Raw genomic sequence first — 8,915 nt, 5'->3', positions numbered from 1 at the left:
TGTATGACCAGCAAATTACCCCTCAAAGCATCTTCCAGTTACCCCTTGCTTTATTTTTTCTCTACCATGATTCTTCAGCTCACATGAATTTTGGGGGTGATAGTGATGCTGCTTATTCTTTTTTTTCCATTATCAGGAATTTATTCAAGAGAGAGATTTACCAGATGATCTATTTTCCTAAGTACTTCATTTTATGATCCTAACACTATTTCACTCTCATTCATAGAAACACACACACACACACACCCTCAGTCTTTTTAACATAATGATCCTAGATTAATTTACTTTGTTAAATAAATAATCATTGTGAGAGCCCTTGCTGGTTTGGCTCAGCGGTTAGAGCATCGGTCCATGGACCAAAGAGTCATGGGTTTCTATTCTGGTCAAGGGCATGTACCTCAGTTGCAGTTCAGTCCCTGGCTCTGGTTGGGGTTGTGCAGGAGGCAACCAATTGATGTGTCTCTCTCACATTGATGTTTCTTTCTCCCTCCCACTCTGTCTACAAATAAATAGAAAAATATCCTTGGGTGAGGATTAAAAAATAAAAAATAAATCATTGTGAGAAATACCATGTGAGAAGTAGTACATAGGACTCTAGGAGTGGAAAACATGGTTCTTTACCCTGTAGAATAATATAGAATTAAAGGTCTTAAAAACTATCATCCTTGACTTTTAAAAAAGCAACCCCCTGGCAGTGTACAGAAATGGTTGGATCATTAGTGAAGAATAAGGGCAAGACAGGAGGCAAGGAGACCAGGAAGCAGTTTATGGGAAAAGGTTAGGTAAGAAAACATTGAGGCCCTGAGCTATACGGCTCAAAAAATGGAGAAGCGGCGTGACTTCAAGAGTTATTTCAGAGTGGGATTTATATTCTTCATACTTTTCAAAACCTTTCTGTTCATACAGTTAAGGTATGTTTCTTATAGGCATTACAGATTTGCCTACTTTTAACATAAATTTAACATAGGTATTCAGATATTTGGACTTGAGGTCATTATATTACTCTTTGTTTTCTATTTGTCCCACTGTTTGTTTGTTTTCTTTGTCTCCTTCCTTGCCCTTAGTTTTTGTCAACACAAGTTATTATTTCCCCTGTGTCCTCATCATCCATTAGTGACTAGAAAAAAGTAGCATTCCACTGATGCTTTAAACATTTAAGTAAACTTTTTTTGAAGCATAAAATATATACACAAACTTATGATAAAGGAACTGCTTGATTTATCAGTGGTTTTAACTTGTCTCATTGTCTCCTATTTCTCTCTCTTAAATTACAAACAATGGAATTAGTCACAATTATTTTCTCAAATGTAAACCTATCACATTGTTCTTCTTCTTTTAACGTTTTATTGTCTTTTTTCCCAACAGCTTTGTTGAGATACCACTGACATATAAAATTGTATATGTGATGTACATCTTGACTTTATTATTTTAGAGGTATTTTAAGGCACTGAGGGGAAGAAATGCCCTCCATATCCATTGCCCCCAAGCCTAGGCTTCTCCCCCATTAACATCCTCACCAGAGTGGTACATTTGTCACAGTTGATAAACCTGTATCATGTGATGACACATGATAATAATTCAAAGGGCATAGCTTACATTAAAGTTCACTTTTGGTGTTGTACATTCTATGGGTTTGACTAAAAATGTATAATGGCATGGAGTCATTGTTATGATATCATACAGAGTATTTTCATTGCCTTAAAAATCTTCTGTGCTCTGTCTATTCATCGCCTACCACCACTCACCCTAACCCCTAGCAACCACTGAACTTTTCAGTCTCTCCATAGTTTGCCTTTTCCAGAATGTCATAAAGTTGGAATCATAGTATATGGTCATTTCACACTGGATTTTTTCACTTAGAAATATGCATTTAAGTTTCCTCCATATCTTTTCATGGCTTGATAGCTCACTTTTTTAAGCAATGAATATTTCATTGTCTGGATATACCACAGTTTATTCATCCATTTACCCACTGAAGGAAATCTTGGTTGCTTCCAATTTTTGGCAGTTATGAATGAAACTGCTGTCAACCTCTGTGGGCAGGTTATTGTATGGACATACATTTTAATTACTTTGAGTAAATATCAAAGAGTGAGATTGCTGGATCATACAGTAGAGTATGGGCAGTTTTGTAAGAAATCATCATACTTTTGTAAGAAGTCTTCCAAAGTGGCTGTGCCATTTTTCATTGTCACAACAAGTGATGAGAGGTCCTGTTGCTCCACCTCCTCGCCAGCATTTGGTGGTGTCATTGTTTCAGCTTTTGGACATTCTAAGAGGTGTATAGTGCTAGCCCGTTGGTTTTTTTTGTTTGGTACATGCCCCCAGTGGGAACCGACCCTGGATTCTCTGATCCGCAGGTCGATGCTCCAACCACTGAGCCAAACCGGCCAGGGCTTCTTCCATTTCTGTTATAATTTGAATTTTTCTGATGGGATATTATATAGAACATCTTTCCATATGCTTGCTAATCATCTATATATCTTCATTGGTGAAATGTCTGTTCAAGTCTGGTCCATTTTCTAATCAGGTACCTCATAGTCTTTTTATCATTTCTGATACAAAGTCTAACTTTTGTAATATTGCTGATGAGGCACTTTAAGACCTGATATGCCTCTACAATCTCAACCTTATCTACATTCTTCTGTTTTATCTGTATAATGAGATATTAATACATTTTTTTCAGTCAACATTCTTCCAAATCTGAATCTTTGAATCCACTTTTCTCTCATCGTTGACTGATATATTCTTCAAAGTGTAAGAATATTTCTTAATATTTACTTCATCAACAGTAATGTTTAATTTTAAAATGAAAGTTAATACTATAACTAAAAATATATTTTAACACATTGATTGGTAAAATTTTTAAAGTTTGATAGTATTCATTGATGAATTTGTTCTGACTCCATAATTCCATTTTCACAGACAGATATATACATATGAAATGTTCATTGTACCAATATTGTATTAGAAGAATACCTGGAGGCGGCACAAATGTCTTTCAGCAGGAAATTGTCTTCTTAATTATAGCATTGGCCATCCATCCACGCAGCTTAAACAATGAGATTGATTTGTATATGCTGACATGAAAAATATGTTTAACACATATTTTAAATGAATAAAACAAGTTTTTAAATTGTATAGTTTGAGTCCCTTTTGTGTATATTTGTATATTTTTCATATATATGAATAGGTAGATACTTAAATAGAGTGGGAGCAGAAAAGAACATCTTAACTGGTGGTACTTTTACTTTTCACTTTTCAAACTGTTTTAAAATGTGTAATGAGTAAATATTTCTTTAAAACTAGAATTAAAATGTCAAATTACTGCTTTGATCTGTTTGCTATGTTAACCTGAGAACCACGAAAAGCCATGCTCTTCAAATTATCGAACAGAAGTAAGTCCTGACAGTAATATTCTAGCAGCTGCTGTAATAACTCCTGAAGAAAAACGTGGTTTAAGGGTAGCTGACCTCTGACATTTCTAGCTCTCTGAGTTACTTTTATTAGTAATATCCTATTTTATCTCTGCCACCATGGGTGAGCCTTTATAGTGGGGCCAAAATTTGCCTTTTTACACCATTTCCTAGAGTCTGTTGCCACAGGAGTAAGCTTCTAATCTTCCCTGTAAGGTAAGCTTTAGAAAACTTGATAAAAACTTACCTTATAAGCTCATTTAAAATGCTATAACTATGACTGCCACACTCTTAATGCTCAAAAAAAAATTTTAGTTGCGTTATCATTATCTTCATCTTCATTGCTATTATTATTTTTTGGAGAGGGAAAATGTCACAGTGAGTTAGTAACAGCCTGAAAAATCATCACAGTATTCTGATTCTGTTTTTAGGATGCCACAGTACATAGAGATTTGAAGGAGTTCTTGAAAAGCTGTATCAGTCAGTCACTAAGTATCTGTTCTGTCACATACTCTGGGCTTTGGGATATAGGAATAGAGATGATTGCTGCTTTTGCACGAAAATCTTGGATCCTAGAGATCACCTTAAAGGTAATCACTTCAAGATGGAATGATTCAGGTTCATTGATGTCTTTGTTCCGAGATCAGAGAAAATAGTTGGTAGTGGATAATGTGGAAATAGGTTTATATGGATCCCAAAGAAGTGACACTGTGTAAGAAGTAGCCAACTAAAAACTGCAAACAGTGTTAACTGCTACTATAAGATGGTATTTGTTAATGATTCAAAACTTTTTCTAACAAGAGAGATCTTTTTAACTTAAAATATTGTTCAAATCCTGAAAAAGGTATACTTTTAGCCTCTATTATTTTTTAAAATATACAGTTAAACACACTGCAAAGTACTCAGCAATGCTTTACATAAATTTTATTTTATTAATTACAGTAGCATCCAAATACACTGAAAAGTAATGCACATACACTGTTGGTGGGAAAGCAGATTGGTACAACCATGGTTAAAAGCAGTATGAAATTACCTCAAAAAATTAAAAATAGAGCTGCCTTATGACCCAGTGATTCCACTTCAGTGATACCCAAAGAAACCCAAAACACTAATTCAAAAGAATATACACACCCCTATGTTCATTTCAACATTATTTACAAAAGCCAGGATTTGGAAGCAGCCCAAGTGTCCATCAGGAGAGAAGGGGATGAAAAAGCTGTGGTACATTTACACAATGGAATACTACTCTGCCATAAAAATTTTACCTTTGCAACAGCATGGATGGACCTGGAGAATATTATGCTAAGTGAAATGAGCCAGTCAGAGAAAGACAAGTACTATATGATTTCACTTATATGTGAAATATAATGAACAAACTGAACTACCAAGCAAAATAGAGACAGACTCGTAGATGGAGAGCAGGCCGACAGCTCTGGGGTGGGGTGTGGAGTGTTAACCAAAAATAGGAACTCATGTACATGGACAATACTGTGGGGACTGCAGTAAGAGAAGGTGAATGGAGGTGGAAGAGGGCACAGAGGGGATAAATTGTGATGGAAAAGAAAATTTTAAAGAATAAACAAATGGGAAAAAAAGAAAAGTAATGCACAAAAGCATGCAATGTGTTAGTGTATATTGTTTCTATCTATAGAAAATTCTTAGCAAGCACTTTGAACTTTTTGCACTGGTGAATTTGAAATCATTGGTACAGTAGAAAGAATTCAGGACTTGGAGTCAGCAAACTTGTGTCTATATTTGGATCATGTGTGCATTCTCTTTTAAGAGGGATCATGCACTTGTCAAAATGTTGCTTGATTATGAAGCCAAGTGCAGAGAACATTGTGTTAAAGGAAGCTATCAATAACACTGACACTTAAGGAGGAAAGCTGCATTATGACATTATTTTCTGTGATTCTGAGCCATTCCTACTCTTGGTCTTTCTTTGTTCTGATTATCATGGAACAGGGACTTGTACTATGATAGATGCCCCCGCTCACCAAGAATTTGGAGATAAGAGAAATAAAGTAGTTCTCTAGGTTAAACTGATTCATCATTTATTGGATGAGGGAAGAATGTCTCCAAGCCTTAATCAGTGTAATTAAAAACTCTGAAGAAATAATACAATAATATGCTAACTTAAGACACTAACAGAGCAATAATTAGAGAAGCAAATTTTATGAGTCCATGACAGCACTGTCATGCAAGAAAAGAGTGAATGAAGTTAACAGAGAATAAATTAAATGTGGCTAGTGTGTGTGTGTGTGTGTGTGTGTATGTATGTGCACGTGCACACAGATTTTGGGCACAGGTATCCACCTCCCTTTTTAGAGAAATCTAATGCCTTGAATATGTTAAAATTAACTCAGCATGTTTTGAAAGTCAGTCTTGAGTCTAAATAGACAATAGATTTTAAAAATGCTTTAACCACAAATGATATTACTTATTATTCTATTAGTCAACCTTGTGAATTAAGTTAGTAAGAGTCTCTTACTGAGAGTTAAATATGTGTACCCAAATTCTTGTCCAGTGTTTTGACAGTGAGTTTCAAGGCAATGTTTATAAAATATTATGTAGAATTTTGACTTCTGTGCAAATAAATGTGGGCTTAAAACTCTGGATTCAGTTGTGGGGTAAAAGGACTAATTCATCTGATGAGTTTTCCCTACTTTTAATTTTAATTAATCCAGCATTTTTTTTTCTTTCTGTGAACAGGTGTTCCCTACCCCCACCCCCCGCCAAGTCCATACCACTGGAAATTTATATAGAAAAGAATCATATTATAACTGAGAACAATTCCTAAAACCCTAACTTCCTTCTAATGAGTAAAAAGAAGTACTTGCTACTTTTGATTTACAAAATAAATTTAACCTGTGCTTTCATTCAGTGAAATTTCGACGTGAATTTACCTTAATCACACTTGAAATCTTTTGATTTCTCGAACATCTTCAGTTATTGATTACAACATTCATTTGATGGAGAATAAAACTGGATGGGTTTCAGCCATGTCAGTTACATCTTAGCACAGATACAATGTTCTATTGGTCCTGGCTGAAGCCTAGTAAATGGGAAACTACAGCGATTGCTAATCTCTTTGGTAGAGATTCTAAGTTTCAGGCCCTTGGGAAAAAGACCCTGCACATATCTAAAAGATAGAAACTAATGCTAGGAAAGCACTTAGCTCTAGTCTTTCTTGTTGCCAAGTCGAAGACTCAGCTTTCCTGAGAGGCACTTGGAAGTTTAATGTAGCTGGATGTATTGTGAATAATAATCAAAATGATGTTCTAGACTACAAATCACCTTTGCAGGATGCATTTGAAGGAACATTTATTTTACACATCCCTGCCTCAAGCAAAGCCAGTGGCTCAATGGGGCCCTTCATTCACTGAGGTCTCCCGATTGACTGGTCCTTATTCACTGATGGTTGAACCAGGCTGATATTCAACAGTGTGTTCCGAGCAGCTAAACTGTTCCGTCTTAGTACTAGTGATGGAGAACCAAAATTAGATGTAGTTGCTTCTTTCTGTGGGCAGAATCCTTCTCATAGCTCTGGCCATATTCCTCTGAAGGAACCTTGTTATATTTGGTTCTGTTGCCTATCATCTACCTGTTTGGCATTTCAGTTCGAAAACTGCAGATACGTAGATTTAAGATACAGTTCTTTGGAACAATGAATGGCAGAGACAAATTGTAGATGCTGATTGAACTGTCTGGGTCACTCATAGATGCCTACATTAAGGGCCCAGTTTTAGAGACTGACAAATTCATTCTTTGCCCAGATGGCTGCTTCGATCCATCATTATATTGGACAGGGCAACACATATAGACAGAACACAAGGCACAGAACTCGATATGCTTTACGCAGGGCCACTGCATGACTAATGTATTAGTTTTGCTAAAAGTTGACCCATTTGATCCATGGACAGAGAGGCCACATTGCCCAAGGAGGGGCCCTTGGCTGCTACTGGAAGGCTAGCTACATTGTGCTATTGAGATTCTCTCAGGGCTATGGGTAGTACCTCACTGCTAATGACACTTTTCCTGTTCAGAGTGTGGCTGTTTTAGTTTTACCATCTGATTCTAGCCATACCATTATGGATCTTGAAACTGATCTTTGTCATATTTTTAGATTTCTGCTTTTTTTTGCAAGTCTGACAATGTGTGTCTTTTATTGCAAAAGTCACTGAAAATGGGCCAGCACTCAAGAGAATTTTATATACCTTCCATGTTCCCTATAGTCCATTCATAGGCATCTGGTATTATTGAGTCCTGGAATAGCCTCCTCAAATATAGACTTAAAAACATTTCTCACTCTCCCTGAACTCCTCATGACTTACACACTTTAAGTAAGGCAGTTTTATCACTAAATATGGCTGTTTCTCAGAAAGAGATAATCTCTTGGTCATTTCCTATTTTGAAAATTCTGGACTGTACCCTCTCTATTCTGGGCACGATACTCTGTCTTTTCCCTAACAGAAACCCAGGCTGAATCGCTTGGTATTGCCAAAAGGGGGTCTCCGGGTTCAAACGTAATTATACGGCTCAGTCATCTATATCCTTCTGTTGAATTGCCATTAATCTAAAACATAAGGATAATTACTACTTGGTTGCATATGCTGCTCACGGAATACCCCTAAGTAGCACACAAGAGCCAAAGTAGGGGACATAATGGATTTCTGTAAGCTTTATGAAAATGCTTTTGTCTCTCTTGAACTTGAATTTTCTAGACAACAGGTCTGGCACGAGCAGGGGATTGTTGAAAAATGGTTGTTACAGATACAGCAGGGGATGCACCAATTCTGTGACCCTACATCTGAAGCAGGGCAGAAAGAGATGTATTAACAATTTTTTTTCCTTTAAGATCCACCACTGGTAACTTCCTCAGGGTGGAAAATGCCCTGATTTGGCTCTTGCCAATTGCAGCAAGCACCTCAAATTCAAATGGACAAGGTGGTAAGAAATGTGTGTCTGACTGTAGCTGAAGTGATTGATGATACCTTTTGAGGTCCACTACTCTGCCTACCACAGTGAGTGAAGGAAGTCAGACACACACAGGACATGCTATGTGATGTCATTTAAATAAAGTGCAAGGATAACTCAAACTAGTTTATAACACTCTAAGCCAGAATAACAGTCACCCCAGCATGTGGGCATGTGCAGGTGTGTTTCGAACACCTTTTATCCAGCATTCTGATTGTTTCAGTCAAGAGGGTCACTCTAGCTGTCTATCTACTGCACTGTAGGCAAGGAGTAACTCCTGCTGTACTTTAGATCGTTTTTCTTTCCTCTTTATTTTTTTCTTTCTGCATGCTCATTTTGAATAGGGTTTTTTTTTTATTGTTCTTTGTTAATTTCTCTTGATCTCTCCACTCCTTGGTTCCAACATAGCTGTTTTGCAAATGCACTCCTGGATTCTCATTGCCCAGTTCAAAAGCAGATCTACTACTTACAACTGGGGGCTACTACCCCATTAAAAACTAAGGAAATACTTATTTCCTCACT

This window comes from Molossus molossus, unplaced genomic scaffold (genome assembly GCF_014108415.1).
Source record: "Molossus molossus isolate mMolMol1 unplaced genomic scaffold, mMolMol1.p scaffold_m16_p_5, whole genome shotgun sequence".
NCBI lineage: Eukaryota > Metazoa > Chordata > Mammalia > Chiroptera > Molossidae > Molossus > Molossus molossus.
The sequence above is the reverse complement of the archived record's forward strand: the minus strand, read 5'-3'. Positions refer to the sequence as shown.